Source organism: Lingula anatina, unplaced genomic scaffold, assembly GCF_051362555.1.
Source record: "Lingula anatina isolate TDL-2025a unplaced genomic scaffold, LinAna3.0 unanchor82, whole genome shotgun sequence".
NCBI classification, from domain to species: domain Eukaryota; kingdom Metazoa; phylum Brachiopoda; class Lingulata; order Lingulida; family Lingulidae; genus Lingula; species Lingula anatina.
In genome coordinates, this window is record NW_028257603.1 from 2,732,980 (window position 1) to 2,753,923 (window position 20,944).

The following is a 20,944-nucleotide window of genomic DNA, read 5'->3' on the forward strand; positions in this document are numbered from 1 at the left end:
TGTTCTTTATTTATATCACCATCAAACCATATTCCTCTTGCAACTTCATTAGAATTTACTTTTATGAATTTTAATTCTTCTATTTTTAAATCAAATCTTAAATCTGGTTTATCAGTTCCATATTTTTCAATTGAATATTCATAATCAATTCTTTTAAATTTATAATTAATTTGAAATCCCATTCTTTTTCAAAGATCTTTAATCATTTCTTCAATTAAGTTTAAAATTTTCTCTTGTTTTGCAAAACAAATCTCTAAATCTAATTGAGTAAACTCTGGTTGTCTATCATTTCTTAAATTTTCATCTCTAAAACATCTAGCTATTTGATAATAAGAATCAAAACCAGCATTCATTAATGTTTGTTTATAAATTTGTGGTGATTGTGGTAATGCAAAATAATAATTTTTTTTATTATTAATTTTAACTAAAAAACTATCAGCACCTTCAATTGTTGGAAAAGATAAAATTGGAGTTTCTATTTCTAATATTTCTTTTGTATTTAAAAAATTTCTAATAAATTTTAAAACATTTGATCTTATTATTAAATTTTTTTTTAAATTTGATCTTCTTAAATCTAAATATCTATATTTTAAACGAATTTTTTCAAGGCCATCAGTTTCATCTTTTATCATAAATGGAGTTATTTTTGAATTATTTATAATTTTAAGTTTTGTAATTAATATTTCAAAAATTCCTGTTAAAATCTTCTTATTTGGTTTATTTCTTAAATTTAATGTTCCTTCTATTTCAATTAATGTTTCTTTTGAAAGATGTAAAATATTTTCAAAAATTTTTGAATCCTCTTTTACAATAATTTGTACAATATCAAATGTATCTCTAAGATCCAAAAAACAAATAGAACCCATTTTTCTAATATTTTGAATTCAACCAATCATTTTTATTTTTTTATTTAAAAACTTATTTGATAAATTTATTGATTTTATATACATAATTTAATTATTTTTTAAAATTTCTATTACTCCATCTAAAGAAGATATAAATTGAATTTTTTCTTCTTTATTTTTATAAATTTTTTTTATTAATACTTTTTTTTCTTTTATATATTCATTTCCAAAAAAAATCATTCATTTAATATTTTTTTTTAAATTTTTTTCTAATGATTTTAAAAATGAAATTGGTTTTAAATCATTTATTACAAAATATTTTGCATTGATTAATTCATTTTGTAATTTTAATGCATTATATTTAAATTCTTCTTTTAAAAAAGAAATAGAAATCTTTTGTTTATTAAAAAAATTATTTTTTTCAAAAAATGAAATTTTATCTAATGCAATCAAAAATCTTTCTATACCTATTGCAAAACCAATACCTTTTTCATTTTCTTTGAATTTATCACTAAATGCATTTAATAAATATTCACCACCAGCTAAAATTACATTTTTGGCTCATTTTTCATTTGAATTAAATAATAATTCAAAAATTATTCCATCATAATAATCAAGTCCTCTTGTTAAATTTTTATCTTCAATTATTTTTAAATTTTCAAAAATAATTGATAAATCTTTTTTTATTTTTTTGTATCTTTTTTTATCATTTAATGTTAAAAAATCAATTAAATTAATTTTTTTAGATAAATTTTTTCCATCAATTTTACAATCTAAAATACGAAATACATTATTTTGTTTTTTTCTTTCTAAACAAAAATTACATAATTTAAATTCATCAGAAATACTAGAAAAAAAACTTCTAACATTTTTCAATTGATTTAAAGAAATGTAATTTATTTTTAATGTTACAAATTTTTTTATTTCAAAAAATTCTAATATTAAATTTAAAAATGAAAAAATTTTTAAATAATTATTATCATCAGTTAAAATTTGTTCTAATGATCATTGATAAAATTCTCTATATCTACCTTTTTGAGGATTTTCATATCTAAAACAATTTCCTGAAGTAAAAACATTAAATGGTTTTTTTGGATTTAATAATTTTGATTCCAAAACTGCACGTATAACATTTGATGTTAATTCTGGACGAAGAACGATATTTTTATTATTTTTATCTTTTGATTTTATTGAAAAAAATTCTTTTTGTACTATATCACTTGTATTTCCTAATGTTTTTGAAAAAACATCTTCTAATTCAACAGTTGGAAGTATTAAAGAATTAAAATTAGATTTTATTGCAAAATCATTTAAAAAATTTATTATTATTTGATTTTTATTTACATCTAAATTTCATTTATCTAAAAAACCTTTTAATTTTTTAATCATTTATACCTTTCATTGTTTCTTCTTTTCCATATTTAAAAACAACATTTGAAATTTGTTTTTTAAACTTTAAAATAATTTTATATTCTAACTTAACAAACAAAAAATAAAGTATTTTTTGTAAAAAATAAAATATTGGAATAACAAATATAATTATTATAAAAAAACCAATAAATTGAATATTTCTTAAATCAAATAACAATAAAATACTTAAAATTAAAAATGAAAAAAGAATTATTTTATATTTATTTGTTTCTCTTTTTAAATTTAAAAAAAATAAATTTTTTAAAATATTTTCATTTAATGAATCTATTAAACTTATTTTTCTTTCACAAAAATTTAAAAAATTTTCAACTAATAAAAAATCTAATAAAAAAACAAAATATATCATTGGTACATTTATATTTTTTATTGTATCTATAATTTTTTCATTATTAAATGAAAAATAAAAAATTAAAGAAAACAAAACAAGTTTAATTGGAAATAAAAATGTATATATTAAAAAACCTTTAATTTTATATCTAATCATTAAATAAATCATTGGAATTAACATTGTAAAAGATAAATTTTTTAACATTTCTAAAAAAATATCTTTAAATTCATTATTATTATTTAATTTTGTAAAAATTTTATTTGTTAAAGTACTAAACAAACTTACAATTACAATTGATGAAATTATTAATAAAAAATTAAAAATTAAATTCAATATAATTATTTTTTTATTTAAATTATATTTATTTAAAATTTTATTATTTAAAATTAAAAAATTTATCTTTTGAAAATTATTTTTAACAAAAAAATCAAATTGAAAAAACAAAAATGTAATTAATAAAAGAAATAAAATAAATTGAATAATAAATGAATTTAAAACAATAAATAACAAAGAAAGAAAATGTTTATCTAAATTATCATATTTTACAATAAATGTTGGAGTTAATATAAATAAAATAATTAATAAATAATACTTCAATTTATAAAATTCTTTAATAAAAAAAAATTTAAAAAACTTTATAATTCCGATTTCATTATTTAAAGAATATTTTTTATAAAATTTAAAAAATAAAATATGCATATAAATTCCTAAATAAAAAAAAGAAAAAACAGAAATAAAATAAAATAATTTATTTTCTAAAACGTATAAAAATTGCCATTCTAATTTATAAAAAGGAAAACAAATATTTAAAGATAAAAATAAAAAATTAATTAAATATATAAAAAAACCAAAAAATTTAAATCTTTTTATTAAATAAAAAAAAGTAAATATTAAAAATACTAAAATTATTGAAAATTGTGAAATATTATATTTGTTAATAATATTTTTTTCATTTACAATTTTAAGAAAACTTATGTCAAAATTAATAAAAAAAGTTCCTATTAACAAAATAATAAAAAAACTAATTAAATATAAAACTATTGGAAACTTTCCATTTATTCCAAATAAATTATTCAATCTAATATTAAATTTCATTTTCTAAATCATCAAAAATTTCTTTACATTCTTGAATTTCTAATATTTTATTTTTTATTTTAATATATTCATCTTTTAATTCATTAGAAATTATTTTTCTTACAAACGGAACAAGAATTTCTAATGAATCTAAAATTTCTATATTTTTACTTAATAAATTATTTTTTAACTTTTTAATTTCTGAAGAATTATTAAAAATAAAAATTATTTTTTCATTTTTTTCTTCTATATTTTCTACATCAACATCTTCTAATAAATCAAATAATTTTTCTTCTGAAATTTTATTTATTATAATTTTATATTTTGTTTCAAATAAATGTTTTATAGAACTACTTTTTAAAATATTAATTTTAGATTTTTTTGTTACTTCTTTAATATTATTTAAGCTTCTTAAAAAATTATCAGTAAAAACTTTTATAAACAAATTTATTTTTTGTGCAAATTTTGCTTCACATCAAAAAATATTTTTATTTTCAATTGAAGAACTTTTTTTTAATGCTCTTTGAATAACATCTTTTGGTAGGTTTTCCTTCCTTGCTAATTCTAAAAGTTTTTTTAATTCAGAATTTGTATTTGGATTTGGATTAAAGTTAGCAACTTTTTGAATTTCATTAACTAATTTTTGAAACTTTTTACTTTTTTGACTATCTTGTCTTTCTTTACGATGTTTTATGTTTGCTCACTTAGAGTGTCCTGCCATTTTTAAAACTCTTTGATTTTTAAATTATTTTTTTTTGTTTTCTAAAGAATTATTATTAATTAAAAATTCTTCAACTTTATTTTTTAAAAAATTATTATAAATTGCTGTTTTAGGATACACTTTTTTTAATTCATCAACTGATTTTTTTGTATATTGTGACAACATGTTGTAATAACTTTCAATCTCTTGTTCAGTTACATCTATATTTTCAATTTTAGCAATTTCAAAAATTACTAATAATTCTTTAATTGTATTTTCAGTTTTTATTTTTAACTCTTTTTCAAAATCTTTTAAAGACATTTTTTTATTTTTCAAAAAATCTTCTAATTTAATATTTTTTCTTTTTAAATAATCAATTTGATTTTCTTTTAAATATTTAAATTCACGTTCAAAATATGTTTTTGGAAGATCAATTTTTGAATTTTTTAAAATTTCTTCATTTATTTTTGAAATTAAAATAGGTCTATTATTTTGTTTTTGTATACTAATTAATTCATCTGAAACTTTTTGTCTTAATTCTTCTTCAGATTTTAAATTTAACTTATCAATTAATTCTTCTTTAGATAATTTAACCTTTTCATGAACTTTATTTAAAATAATTTTAAATATTACTTCTTTACCAGCAAATTCAGGTGCATAATCTTTTGGAAAATTTAATTTTAAATCTTTATTTTCATTTAATTTCATTCCAATTACACCATCTTCAAAACCTGGAATAAATGTATTACTTCCTAATTCAAGAGAATAATTTTTCATTGATGCTTTTTCATTTTTTTTTCCATCAATAAAACCTTCAAAATCAATATTTGCAAACATTCCTTTTTTAGCAATATTTCCTTTTTCAACTAATTTTGAAAATTTTTCTTTTTTTTGTTCTATTAAATCATCTATTTCATTTTCTGAAATTTTTTTATTTTTAATTGAAATATTAAAATTTTTATATTTTGTTAATTCAATTGTTGGTAATTTTTCAAATTCAAATTCAACTTCAAATTCAGAAAATGATATTTTTTTAGTACTTCTTCCAACAAGACGATAAATTTCTAATTCTTTTTCTTTTTTTAATTGATTAAATATTTTTTGAATACCTTTTTCTTCAGCTTGAGAAAGAATATCAGATGTTGAAACATATCTTTCAACAAGTTCTTTTGGTACATTACCAGAACGAAAACCTTTTATTTTTAATTTTTTACCAATAGATTCTTTAACACTATCAATAACACTATTTCATTCTTCAAAAGAAAATGAAACTATATTTTTAATAATTTCATCATTTTTTATTTTTTCAAATTTTACAGTAAACATTAATTAACTCAATTCTTTCTTTTTTATTTTTAAATATTAAAAAAATGGAGCCCACGGAGGGAATCGAACCCCCGACCCAAAGATTAGAAAACTTTTGCTCTAAACCACTGAGCTACGCAGGCAATTCTTAAATACCCATATTATTTCAATAAATTTTAAAAATTTATTGAAGTGGTACCCGGAGCCGGACTTGAACCGGCACGAACCAAAGTTCGGCAGATCTTAAGTCTGCTGTGTCTACCAATTCCACCACCCAGGCATAAAAGAATGGTGTCCCATAGAGGGCTCGAACCTCTGACACCCTGGTTAAAAGCCAGGTGCTCTACCAACTGAGCTAATAGGACTTTTTTTTTTTTTTTTTTGGCTGGGGCAGACAGATTCGAACTATCGTATCATGGGACCAAAACCCATTGCCTTTCCACTTGGCTATGCCCCATTATTTTTAAAAACCAAAAACACTTAAAAATTAAATGTATATTTTTATTATATTTAAAAATATTTTTAAATAATAAAATTTTTTTAAAAATGGTGGAAGCGAGAGGATTCGAACCTCTGAACCCGAAGGAGCTGATTTACAGTCAGCCGTGTTTAGCCAGACTTCACTACGCTTCCAATGGTGCTGACTATAAGATTTGAACTTACAACCTTTCGCTTACAAGGCGAGTGCTCTACCATTGAGCTAAGTCAGCAATGGTAGAGTGTAACAGATTCGAACTGTTGACCTCCTGTTTGTAAGACAGGCGTTCTCCCAACTGAACTAACACTCTAAAACTTATTAATAATTATTTTATCAATTTTTATAAATCTTTAATAAATAAATTTAATATTTTTTAAAAATTTTATTTGTTTTCTTAAAAAAAATAAATTTTTGTAAAACAAAAGTTATAAATAATACAAAAAACAAAAATAATAAAAAATACCAAAAAAATTCTAAATAATCAAAAATAATTAAAAATATACCTGTTTTAACTGAAAAAATATTTGATAATAATTCAAAAATAAAATATCCAAATAAAATTGCAAATATTGTTGATAACAATAGAAAAATAGAAAAATTTAATAAATATTTTATATTTCATTTTCAATTTGGAAATCCAATTGTTGAAATATTTAAAAATAATTTTTTATCATTATTAATTTGTCAAATAATAATTGAAACAATAATTAAAAATAAAATCAATGAAAAAACTAAAATAATAAATAAAAAATATCACTCATAAATTTTAAAATGTTTAGACTTAATTTCTGATAACAAACTTAAAGATGAAGATTCAGCATTAATAATTTCAACATTTTTAAAATCTTTTAAATCTGTTTTTGTTGGATCTATATCTATAATAAGATTTCTTTTTAAATAACTTTTTTCATTATTTGAAAAAATAAAATTATAAATACCTGAGTTTTCAGAATTAATTATTTCATTTTTGGATAAAAAACTGTAATTAACAACACTTATTGGTTGATTAAATTTAGAATATGGAATAAAACCTGCTACTGTAAATAATCACTCATTATTTTTTAAATTATTATTTTTTTCTTTTAATGATATTTTTTTATATAAAAATTTATCATTTACATAAAATCTTTTTATTACTTTATCACCAACTTTAAAACCAGAATTTTTATATGATTCAGGTAAAAGTATATATTCTTTTGATCCATCTTTTTCTAAATAAAATTCACCATTTTTATTAAACTTTATACCTTGTAAAATTAAGCTTTCTTTTAAACCATCAAAAAAATTAATTCAATTATTTTCTTTTGAAAAAAATAAAGTATATTTTAATGATGATGAATCTATAATTTCAGTTTTTTCTTTAAATGGATTTACTATTTCACTTTTTAATAATAAACTTGGTAAATCTGTTTTTTTATCATATGGTGCAACATTAACAAAAATTTTTTCTATTTTAAATGACTCTAATAATTTTCTTTGTTTTTCATCAGGAAAATCTTTAGATTTTATCATTACTGGTATTCCATCACCACACCTATCATTTCTAAAGGTGTTGCTTTTTAAACTATTAAAAATTTCATAAATACATTCAGCATGTAAATTATCATTTGATAAAATTTCAGAAATTGTCTTTTTAAAATCATTAATTTGAACAATATTTTGTGAAAATTCACTATTTTTTTCAACAAAATTAACTTTTTTTTCTATACTATTACCATTTTTTAAGTACAAACTATTTAATTTTGAAATACTTTTTATATTTTTTGGAAAAAAGTTTTTAGAATCAACAAAATTTGAAAAAGATATTTTAATAAAAAGAAAAAGAAAAAATAATAAAATTGAAAAAAAAGTTAAAAAAAATAAAAATATTTTTTTATTTATTTTATTAAAAAAAAGTAATGTACTAACTCCTATTTTTGAAAAAAATATTGGAAATCATTTTTTAATAAAAACAAAAATTGGTTCTATTTTTATATTTTTTAATGAATTTTTATTTTCAAAATATATTAAATTCTTTTTATAAAAATATATTTGATATATATATGATGTAAATGCAAAAAAAACAGGAAGAATTATTAAAAATGAAATAATAAAAAATGGATTAAAATATTCTTTTTTTAATCTAAAAAATGAACTATCAAAATTTCATTCATAAAAATAAACACTTAAAAATGTTCCAAAAAACAAACTTATAATTGATATACAAAATATTATAAAAAAACTTGTAAATGTATCAATTAAAATTATTTTTTTAAAATTTAATCCATTAAAAATTAAAGACTGTATTTGTTTTTTTCTTGAATATAATTCTTCTTTTTCAACAAATTTAATAAATAAAACTAAAATTATAATTAATAAAAATGAAAAAAATGTAATTATAAAAATATTAAATAAATTATTAATTTTAATTTTTAATCCACCATTAAAATCTTTATCAAATTTATGAATTGAAATATTTGAATTACTTCATTTTTTAGAAAAAAAACTTCTAATATTATCAATTATTTCTTTTTTTTGTGTTTCATTTGTAGATTTATAAAACTTAATATATATATTTTTTTGTTGTGTATGTTCTTTATTAAATTTCTTTAATAAAAATTCATATTGTTTTTTATTTACAAAAACTTTTGCAAAATTTTCAAAATAACCATTTTTATTAAATGATTCTAAATATATACTATTTTTTAATGTTTCTGTAAGATTTAATGAATAATCACTTATTCTTTCACCAATAAATTTTACTTTAAATTCTTTGTTACCAAGATCAAATTTATTACCAACTTTAAAATTTGGATTTAAATCTACAAATTTTGTATTTAAAATAACTTCATTATCTTTTAATTCTTCAATATTTATAACTTCATTATTTGATGAATTTACTAATTGATTAAATGTTTGTTGTTTTGAAAATCTTGTTATTAAATAATTTTTTTTGTTTTTAATATCAACTCAAAAAAAATATGGTGAATAATTATATTTAAATGTATTTTTATACTTTTTTAATCTAAATTCATTATCTATTAATTCATCTTCAACTTCTTTATTTTCTAATTTTAAACGTGGTAAATTAATTCTATAATCAAAAGCAACTGATTTATTTAAAAAATTATTATTTTTTATTTGAGATAAAATTTGAAATTGAAATAATGGAGCAAATAAACCAACTATTAAAAAAATTGAAATAGCAAAAATAAAAAAATTAATTTTTCTTTTTTTAATCAAGTTTTTTATTTTGTTTTTAAATATTAATCAAAAAAATTTCATTTTATTTATATAATTAGGATATATGAAAAATTGTATTTTTTGTAAAATTATCAATAAAGAAATTGAATCAAAAATTCTTTATGAAAATGATACATTAATTGTTATTTTAGATGTTTTTCCTTCTGATGTTGGTCATTGTTTAATTATAACTAAAAAACATAAAGAAAATATTTTAAAATTAAATAAAAATGAAATAAAAGAAATTGCATTAGTACAACAAAAAATAACAAATCTATTAAATTATAAATTAAAACCAAAAGGATTTAACTTTTTAAATAATTTTAATCCAATTGCTGGACAAATAATTGATCATTATCATTTACATATTATTCCAAAATATAAAAAAAATATAGGTTTTTCAGTTAAAGTTGAAAAATCTGATGAAAAAATTGACATTGAAAAAGTTTGAAAAACTATTAAAAATTAATTTTTTATATTTCTTTTATTTGGTTTAATAAAAAATTCTCTTCTTTTAAATTCTTTTTTAACACCTAATGATGCTCTTTTAAATCTTCTAACTAAAGAATTAATATTTTCATTTTCTTTTATTTTAATAATAATCATAGATAAAAAAATTTTATCATAAAAAATAAATATAAAAATTTATAATTTAAATAATATGTTAATTTTATCAATTGAAAGTAGTTGTGATGAAAGTAGTGTTGCAATTTTAAAAAACAATAAAGTAGTTAATTGTTTAACAATATCACAAATTGAAACATTCAAAAATTTTGGAGGTGTAATTCCTATAATTGCAAGTGATTTACATGTAAAAAATATTCCAATTTTAATAGAAAAAATAAAAAATAAAAATCCAATTGAATTTAAATTAATAGATGCAATTGCATATACTGAAAAACCTGGATTAATTGGTTGTTTAAATATTGGATATACATGTGCAAAATTTATTTCTGATTATAAAAAAATACCATTAATTCCTGTAAATCATTTACATGGACATATTTATGCATCAGAACTTAATGATAAACAAAAAATAGAATATCCAGCACTTGCAATTGTTATAAGTGGTGGACATACAAGTATTTTTTATCTTGAAAAAGAACTAAAATTTAAATTAATTTCAAAAACTTTAGATGATGCAGCAGGTGAAATGATAGATAAAGTTGCAAGAAAATTAAATTTGCAATATCCTGGTGGACCAAAAATTGAAAAACTTGCAAAAAATGGAAAACATAAATTTAAAATTCCTATTTATAATAAAAATGATGATTTAAATTTTTCATTTTCAGGTATTAAAACACATTGTATAAATTTAATTAATAATTCAAATTTTAATGAAAATGATAAAAAAAACTTTGCTTTTTCATTACAAGAAACAATTTTTGAAAATATAATTTTTAAGGTAAATAAAATAATTAATAAAAATTTTGTTAAAACAATAATTTTAAGCGGTGGTGTTGCAAGTAATGAAAGTTTACAAAAAAAATTTAAAGAAAATTTTAAAAAAATTAAAATTTTAATACCAGAAAAAAAATATTGTACTGATAATGCAGCAATGATTGGAATTGTTGGTTATAAAATTTTTAAAAATAATAAAATATTATATAAATATGATTCAAAAAAATAATTTTAATAAAAAATCATTAACATTAAAAATAATAAAATATTTAATATTATTTTTAATTATTTTCTTTTTAGTAATAACAACCTTTAGATTATCAATAGTTGGTCAAACAATAGATAATTTTGTATTTCATTTACCATTTGGTATATTAAAATATTTCTTATATTTTTGTTTATTTTTTCAAATTATTTTTTATACTTTTAATAAAAAAATTTTCAAATTAAATAAAATAAATAAAAAATTAATTATAAAAATAACATGATGTATATTTAATATTTTTTGAATTACAGGTTTATTAACAACTATTTTTTTAAATATAAATAATAATATTTTAGCTTATAAAAATTACTCTTTTAATAAAATTTTTTCAAATTTTTGAAAAGAATATAAAGTAAATAATGTTATATTTCAAGAAAATATAAATTTTTTTATAGGATATAAACCATTTATTTTAATAACTGAAAAAAATATTAGTGGAATTATTGGTTTAACAATAGCAACATTATTTAATTACACATATATTATTTCATCCATTATTTTAAATTTTTTTAGTTTATTTTTTATGTTTTCTTTTTTATTTTTTAATCATCCATTTTATTTATTATTTAAAAAAGAAAAAAGAAATTTAATAAAATGGAAAAATATGAAAGAAGGATTTAAAAAAATAAAATTTAAACCTGAAACAATGAATCAAATACATGATGAAAACATAACAATTGAAGTACCTATTGTTTATAAAATGAGTAAAAAAGCAGATAATATTGCTTCTGAAAATTTAAAATTAATAAAAAAACAACATCAAGAAAAAATTGAAGAAAAAGAAAAAGAACATACTAGAGAAATTGAATGAGAAATTCCTGAATTTTCATCTAATAAAAATGATAAAAATAAAAATATTATTTTAGAAAACTTAAATAAAGAAAAAGAAAATAATAATAATAATAATAATAATAATAATAATAATAATAATAATATATATCCAAAAAATGATATTTATAACAAAGTAAATAATCAAGATATTGAAGAAATAAAAAAATTTAATAAAATTGAATCATTAAAAAATAAAAATAAAATAGAAAATGTTTTAAAAATTTATAATGTTAATGCAAATGTTAATAATTTTTATATTGGTCCAACATTTACAAAATTTGAAATAGAATTAGGAACTGGGGTAAAAGTTCAAAAATTTAAAGAATTAAAAGAAGAATTTGAAATAGAATTAGCAAGTAACAGAATAAGAATTGAAGCACCTATACCAGGTAAATCTGCTGTTGGTATAGAAATACCAAATAAAAAAAGATTAAATATTTATTGAAATTCAGTAATTAAAGATTTAACAAAAGAAAATAATTCTTTAAAATTATTAATTGGAAAAGATGTTATTGGTAACACAAAAATTATTCAATTAGAAAAACAACCTCACCTACTTATAGCTGGAGCAACTGGAGGTGGAAAATCAGTTTGTTTACTTTCAGTAATTTCATCATTAATTTCTCAACATTCTCCAGAAGAATTAAAATTACTATTAATTGATCCAAAACAAGTCGAACTTACAGTATTTAATGATTTACCTCATTTAGTAAGACCAATTATTAATGATAATAAAATTGCAATTTTAGCTTTAAAAAATGTTCTTAAAATAATAAAAAAACGTTTTGAAATTTTTAAAGAATCAAAAACAAATAAAATTGATTCATATAATTATAAAAATCCAGATAAAAAAATACCATATTTTGTTGTAATAATAGATGAATTAGCTGATTTAATGTTTTCAAACAAAAAAGATGTAGAAGACTCAATAATTAAAATAACACAAATTGCAAGAGCAGCAGGAGTATTTTTAGTTATTGCTACACAAAGACCATCTACTGATGTTCTAACTGGTTTAATTAAAGCAAATATTCCAGGAAGAATAGCATTTAATGTTTCTAATCAATTTGATTCAAGAACAATTTTAAATAAAACTGGTGCTGAACAACTTTTAGGATATGGAGATATGTTAATTTTAAATCCATTAGGACAAAAAATTTCTAGAGCACAAGGTGTTTATATAAAAAATGATGAAATAAATACATTAGTTAATTTTTGAAAAAATAAAAATTATAAAAATAATTATTGAAAAAATTTTATTAATTTAGAAGAAAATTTAAATTCAATAGAAAATGTAAATTTTAATGAAAATGATTTAGAAATTTATGAAAAAACTTTAAATCTAATAAAAAATAAAGAATATATTTCTATTTCTTGAATTCAAAGATATTTTTCAATTGGTTATAACAAAGCAGCAAAAATAACTGAAAAATTAGAAAATGAAAAAAAAATAGTTAAATCTGGTAATAAATACAAAATAATTGATGAATAAATAAAATTATAAATATGGAACACCAACTTTTTTATTAATTAATTTCATTTTTTTTTCGGCAATTTTTTTTGCTCTTTTAAAACCTAAATTTAAATATTCTTTTAATATCTTAGGATTATTATTAAAATATTTTACTTTTTTATGAATTGGTTTTAATTTATTTATTAATGAATTTAAAACATTTAATTTTAAATCTAAATAATTATTACAAATTTCTTTTAATTCTTTTTCAGCTAAAAAAATATTTTTTTCATTACACAATGAATAAATAAGAATTAAATTTGAAACACCAGGTTTATTTTCAAAATCAAATTTAATTATATTTTCTGAATCTGTTTTACAACTTTTTATTTTTTTTGTTATTTCTTCAATTGAATCATTTAAAAAAATCGTAGATAATTTATTTTTAACAGATTTTGACATTTTTTTATCTGGATTTTGTAAATCTCTAATTCTATAATTTGTACCAGACATTTCAATAAATTCAGGTAATTTAAATACATTTTTATATTGTTTATTAAACCTTTTACATAAGCCTCTAGTTAATTCTAAATGTTGTTTTTGATCTGGACCAATTAAAACATCTGCATCAAAAAGTAAAATATCACTTGCCATTAAAACAGGATAACTATATAAACCTAATGATTTAAAAACACCTTTATTTATTTTAGATTTAAATTGTGTCATTCTATTTAATTGACCAACTGGTTGAAAAGATGATAATAAACAACTTAACATTGTATGTTCTTGAATTTGAGATTGAATATAAACATTTTCTTTTTCAATTCCACATGCAAAAGCTATTTTTGCTAATTCTTCTTGAAAGATTGGAATTTCTTCATTTTCTTTTCTAGTACTTATTGAATGTAAATCACCAATTAAAAAAAATAAATCATATTCTTTTTGTAATTTAATTAAATTTTTAAAAATTATTAAATAATGAGCTAATGTTGGGAAACTTGAAGAGGTAATACCACTAATAATTCTTCTTTTTTTCAATTTCATTTTCTTTTTTTGAATTTTTTATATCATCATTTTTAATAATAAAATTATCTTCAATTTTATTATCATTATTAATTATTTGTAAATTTGTATCATCTTTTTTTTGATGTTGTCATAAATTAAATATTTTTACATTCATTGCAATACCAAGAAAAGTTAAAATAATTGAAAATGGTGAACATACAAAAAATATTATTCTAGATAATATTGTTGTTTTTATTATTGTACGAACTTGTATATCTGAATCATAAAATCATACTAAAAATAAACAAATAATTCCAATAATTAATGTAAAAAAAATACTAAAAAATAATATTTTAAAATCTTTATATACTTTTTGAACAAAAAAATTATATTTTTTTTTAAAAAAAAGAAAAAAATATAATAAATAAACAGAAAAAAATAAAACAGATATTGCAAAAATTGAAGTAACAACTATTCTAAAAGAAACAATATCTGTTCAACCAGTACTTCTAAATGCAAAAATATTTGTAATTACTAAATTTAAAACAAAAGATATATTTAAAATACTAAAAATTTGTTTATAAAATAAAAATTCTGAAAGTTTTATTTTTTTCATCTATAAAATTTATTGTTAAAATGGAGCAGATAAAGAGAATCGAACTCTCATCTTCAGCTTGGAAGGCTGTGGTTTTGCCATTAAACTATATCTGCAAAATTATTTATTACATTTTAACATAAAAAATAATATTAAATATTTAAATCAAAATATTGTAACAATACAAAAAATGAACAAATTGAAACTGCTTGTCCTAAATTAATACTACTTGTTAATTTTGTTTGATTAATTTTAAATAAATTATTTGAATACTTTTTAATTATATTTTTTGGTAAACCAACAGATTCTTTTCCAAAAACAATAAAAATTGGTTTTTCAATCATTGTAAAATCAAAATCTGTAATTTTTTTGTCTGCTTTTGAAGAAGTTGTAACAATATAAATATCTTTATTTTTTGAAATAAAATCTTCTCATGATGAATATTTCTTAATATCTGCTAATTCAAAATGATTTGCACTACTTCTTTTTAATCATTTTTTTGAAAATATAAAACCAAATGGTTCAATTAAATGTAATGTAAAATCAAATGAACAAGCAAGTCTAATAATTGTTCCAACATTTCCAGGTATTTCTGGTTCTAATAAAACAATATTTATTTTCTTTTGAAAAAAATAATTTTCATTTGAATCTTTTCAAAAATACATTTTATTTTTACAAAAATTACAAACAAAAAAAATAAAAGTTTGTTTTTTTATTATTTTTTCTTCTATTTTTGAAATACTATTTTCATCAATTAGTGATTTACAAAAATAACAAGTATTAAAATTTTTTATAATTAATTTTTTATATTCCATTAATCTATTATATTTATTTGTTTAGTTTTTTGTAATTCTTCAATAAATTCTGAAAAATTATAATCTGATGTTATAAACAATGTTTTTCTTGCTCTTGTCATTCCAACAAATAACAATCTTCTTTCCTCTTCTAAATCATTAATTGTTTTAATTCTTCTTGTTGGAAATATATTTTTTGAAACATTAAAAATAAAAACATGATCAAATTCTAATCCTTTTGTATTATGAACTGTCATTAAATTAATTGAATTTTTTTTATCAATAAAATCATCTGAAATAGAAATTTTAATCATATTTAAAAATTCTAAAATTTTTGTTTTAATTGATTTATTTAAATTTTTATTTTCAAAATCATTTATTATATTTAATAAAATTTTAATATTTTTAATTCTTTCATCTTTATTAAAATAAAGTTTATCTAAAATATTTAAATATATTTTTTCAAAAATAACTTTACTTAAATATGATAAACTTTTAATTTCAAATAATTGTTTTTTATAAATAAAAATATTATCAAAAACTTCACTAATATTTGAAGAAATATTATTAAATTTTATATTATCTGAAATATTTTCAATAAACTTTAATAAAGTTTTGTTTTCTTCTTTTGCTGCATTTTTTAATTTTATTATTGTTTTTATACCAACAGCTTTTACTCACATTAAAATTTGTTCAACTTCAAAATCATTTTCATTTACCAATAATGAAATTAAAATCAAAAAATCTTTAATTTCTCTTCTTAAAAAAAATTTAATACCTTTAAAAATATAATAATTAATTTTATTATTAATTAATTCTTTTTCTAACTTTGCTGATAAATAATGAGAACGATAAATGATACATATTTCATTTAATGGTACAAAATTATCAATTAATACTTTAATTTTATTTACAATTTCATCTACTTGTTCATACTCATTGCCAATAAATAATTCAGGTTTTTGAATATTTTTTTTTGTAGCAATGATATTTTTTAAAATACGATTTTTATTTTTTAAAATAAAAGAATTTGATAAATCAACAATATCTTTTGATGATCTATAATTTTTATTTAAAATTATAGTTTCAGTATTTTTAAAATCTTTATCAAAATTTAAAATATATTCAATATCTGCATCTCTTCAACCATATATTGTTTGATCAGGATCACCAACAATTGAAACTTTGATTTCTTTTCCATTATTTGATAATAATTTTATTAATAAATATTGTATTTTATTTGTATCTTGAAATTCATCTATAATTATTTGTGAATATCTTCTTTTTCATTTTATTAAAAGTGATGGATTTTCTTTCAATAAAAAATATGTTTTTTTTAATAAATCAAAAAAATCTAATAAATTATTTTTTTGTTTATATTTTTCATATTCATTACTTAAATTTCATAAAAATAAAATTTGTTTTTCATTTAAAATTGAATCAAATTTTAAAATTATTTCTTTAAAATTTTCATAATTTCTTATCTGTAAAAATTTAGTTTCATTTAATGATTCAAAAATATAATTTATTGTTTCTTTGTCTATAATTTTTCCAAATAAATTAATTTTATTTTCTTTAATTATATTTTTAATAATTTGTTTTTGATCTTCTTGATCTAAAATATTTAAATTTTTATTTTTTACAAAATTTAAATGGTTTTTTTCTTCTAAAAGAAACTTATAACAAAATGAATGATATGTAAATATATGTTTACCATCAAAATCAGATATCTCATTTTTAATACGTTCTTTAATATTTTTACATGCTTTTTTTGTAAAAGTTAAAATTAAAATTTTATTAAAATCTACTTTTTTATTTTTGATTAAATTTAAAATTCTAGAAACCAAAACTGTTGTTTTACCTGTACCTGGTCCAGCAATTATTCTTAAATTTTTTTCTTTTGAAATTAAAGTTGCTTTTAACTGATTTTCATTTAAAAAATTATTATTTATATTTGTTTTTATTTTCATTTTTTTATTATTTTCTATGTTTTTTTCTTCTTTTACAAACACTTGTTGCCCTTCCATTACAACAAGAGCTAAATATTTTGAATCATAAAACAATCTATTTGATTTATTAATTTTTTGAAAAATAAAAATAAAAATAAATCAAAAAATATTTAAACAAGAAATTGAATTAATGATAAGTTTTATTATTTCTTTGTTATTCAATAAATTATTTTTTAATAAAATCAGATAAATAAAATTAGATAAAATATAACTTAAAAATAAAGTTAAATAAACAAAAAATTCTCTAATAATAAAAAAAATGATTGGTAATTTTTTATTATTTTCATTAATTATTTTTATTTTAAAAATATATTTTCCAATTGTTTTTCCATTATTTAAAAATGGAATAACAATTTGTAATAAAACAAAAAAAATAATTGTTATTGAAAATGAAATTAAAGATAAAATTTGTATTTCTTCTTTTTGAAATTTAAATTGTTTTCATATTAAATAAAAAATTGATGTATATATTGAAATTATAATTATTAAATCAAATAATCTTGCAAATATTCTTCTTCATTGTGATGCTAAAACAATATGTTTATTCATTTAATTTTTTAATTTTATATTCTTTATACTCAAATATTTCTAAAATTTTTTTAACTATTCGATTTTTTACAAAAAATAAATATACAAATAAATTAAATATTGGATTTACAATTGTAATCATAAATACAACTATTGGATTTGCTTTTAAATAATCTAAAAAACTTAAATGTGATTTTTCAGAGAAAAATTTTAATTCTCCCATTATTAAAAAAAATATTATATAAATTATTGGCATTAATACTACCATTAAACATATTAATTTTTTTCTTTTTTTTAATCATGAAATAAAAAAACATGAAATACCACTTGCAAATCAAATAAAAACAAAAAAGAAATCAAAAATCATACTTATATCAAATAATGCATGACCTAAAAAACCAGTTATAAAAGCTTCTCTAGGTGGAAAATAAAAAGCTTGAAATCATATCAAAAAATAAAAAACAGGTATAAAACCTGTTGTAAAAAATAATGGTCTAAATATTGATAATGATGTAGATAGCAAAGATCATATTGCAATAAAAGAACTACACAATACAATATTTTTTAAAATTCATCTCATTTAAGTATATAAGTGGTGGGACCATTGGGAGTTGAACCCAAGACCTCACGATTATAAGTCGTGTGTTCTAACCACATCTGAACTATGGCCCCAGTATACTTTTATTATATAAAGAAAAAATAAAATTCTATCTTTTTGAGAATTGAGGAGCTTTTCTAGCTTTTTTAAGACCGTATTTCTTTCTTTCTTTTATTCTAGAATCTCTAGTTAAACAACCAGAATTACGTAGAATATTTTTATTTTCTGGGGATAAAGTTGCTAAAGCTTTAGCAATTGCAGCTCTACATGCAGAAGCTTGTCCTGAAAATCCACCACCAGAAACTTTTATTTTAATATCGTATTTACCAACAGTTTTTGTCAATAATAATACTTCTCTTATTAGTCTTACAAATACAGTATTTGGAAAAAATTTTTCAATTTCTAATTCTTTTTTAATATTTTTACTATTTATTAAAATTTGCGAATCTTTTTTTTCTTCACATGGAAATAAAATTGCTTGTGCAATTGAACACTTTCTTTTTCCTGTACCTCTTATTAAATTGTTTTTTGTCATAATTTATATTAATTTATACTAATTTCTTTTGGTTTTTGTGCATTATGTGGATGATTTGAATCAGAATAAAGATATAAAGATTTTAGTTGTTTTGAACCTAATTTATTTTTAGGAAGCATTCTTTTAACTGCAAATCATAATAATTTTGTAGGATCTTTTTCAAAAATAACTTTTGCATTTTTAACCTTTAAACCACCTGGATATTGTGAATGTGAATAATATAATTTATTTTTTCATTTATTACCAGTTAAAATAATTTTTGAACTATTTATAACAATAACATTTGAACCACAATCTTGATTTGGTGTATACATTGGAAGATTAGTTCCTGTTAAATATGGAATAATTTTACTTGCTAATCTACCTAAAACCAAATCTTTTGCATCAACAACAAATCATTCTTTAACTATTTTTTCTTTTGGTGTAAATTTTGTTTTATACATTTTTTTATATTAATTTTTTATTATAAATAATTATATACTTTTTTACTCTTAATGACTATGTTTATTTTTTAAAGACAATCATTCTTCTAATAAAAAATTTTTTTCTAAAAACTCAATAATTATTTCATAATTTAGAAAAAAAACAAAAATTCCAAACATAAATACAACAATAAAAAATAATATTCAATCTAATTTTTTAAATTGATTTTCAAAATAATATGTTCTTTCTTTGTCAGGATTATAACCTCTTGATTCCATAGCAACAGTCATTTCATCTGCTTTTCTTAAAATAGAAATAATTAATGGAATTAACAATGAAATTAAAGATTTAATTTTAGTTTTTCAACCACCTTTTCTAAAATCTAATCCTCTTGATGCTTGTGCTGTAATAATGTTTTCAGACTCTTCCATTATTGTAGGAACTAATCTAAGACTTAATGTAATTATCATTGCAAGAATATGTACAGGAAATTTTAAAAATTTCAATGGTGATAATAAACTTTCTATTGCCCTTGTCATTTGTATTGTAGAAGTTGTAGAAACTAAAATTACACTTACTAAAATAACTAATGTAATCCTTAATGTAAAATAAAGCATTTGCATTAAACCAGTTTTTGTAATTTGTATAAATCCAAAAATTTTATCAGTTAATGCATTTTCTTTTGATACTGGATCAGAAAAATTTAAAATATTAAATAAAAATAAAAATACAATCATTAAAAAGGATGATTTTAAAATTATCTTAAAAATTTTTCATTGTAACTTTGCTATAAAAAAAACAGATATCATAATAATTATCAATAAAAAATATAAAGTTAAACTTTTTCCACCCTCAAATGTTGGTAAAAAAATTAATATAAAAAATAAAATTGATGAAATTATCTTTAATCTTGGATCAAATCTTCATATAAAAGAATTTTTTGGATTATTTATTTTACTTATTTTAAAGTTCATTATTCTTTATTTTTTTAACTATTTTTTCTATTAATTCATCTTCAGATGAAAATTTTTTTAATTCTGAAATATTTATTTTATTTGATTCTAATTTTTTTAAAAAACTAATTGTATTTGGAATTGACAATCCAATATTTTTAAGAAAATTAT

General features: G+C 17.9%; 6 non-coding genes across 6 annotated transcripts; all 6 read right to left on the reverse strand.

Moving 5' to 3' along the window:
- Positions 1 to 5,752: 5,752 nt before the first annotated feature.
- Trnar-ucu (transfer RNA arginine (anticodon UCU)) lies at positions 5,753 to 5,826 on the reverse strand. The gene has a single exon. It is a non-coding gene; the product is annotated as a tRNA-Arg (tRNA).
- Positions 5,827 to 5,879: 53 nt separating this feature from the next.
- On the reverse strand, positions 5,880 to 5,963 carry Trnal-uaa (transfer RNA leucine (anticodon UAA)). The gene has a single exon. It is a non-coding gene; the product is annotated as a tRNA-Leu (tRNA).
- Positions 5,964 to 5,975: 12 nt separating this feature from the next.
- Trnak-uuu (transfer RNA lysine (anticodon UUU)) lies at positions 5,976 to 6,048 on the reverse strand. Its single transcript has one exon. It is a non-coding gene; the product is annotated as a tRNA-Lys (tRNA).
- A 273-nt stretch (positions 6,049 to 6,321) lies between these two features.
- On the reverse strand, positions 6,322 to 6,393 carry Trnat-ugu (transfer RNA threonine (anticodon UGU)). The gene has a single exon. It is a non-coding gene; the product is annotated as a tRNA-Thr (tRNA).
- A 5-nt stretch (positions 6,394 to 6,398) lies between these two features.
- On the reverse strand, positions 6,399 to 6,471 carry Trnav-uac (transfer RNA valine (anticodon UAC)). The gene has a single exon. It is a non-coding gene; the product is annotated as a tRNA-Val (tRNA).
- Positions 6,472 to 18,860: 12,389 nt separating this feature from the next.
- On the reverse strand, positions 18,861 to 18,936 carry Trnai-uau (transfer RNA isoleucine (anticodon UAU)). The gene has a single exon. It is a non-coding gene; the product is annotated as a tRNA-Ile (tRNA).
- Between the last annotated feature and the right edge of the window lie 2,008 nt (positions 18,937 to 20,944).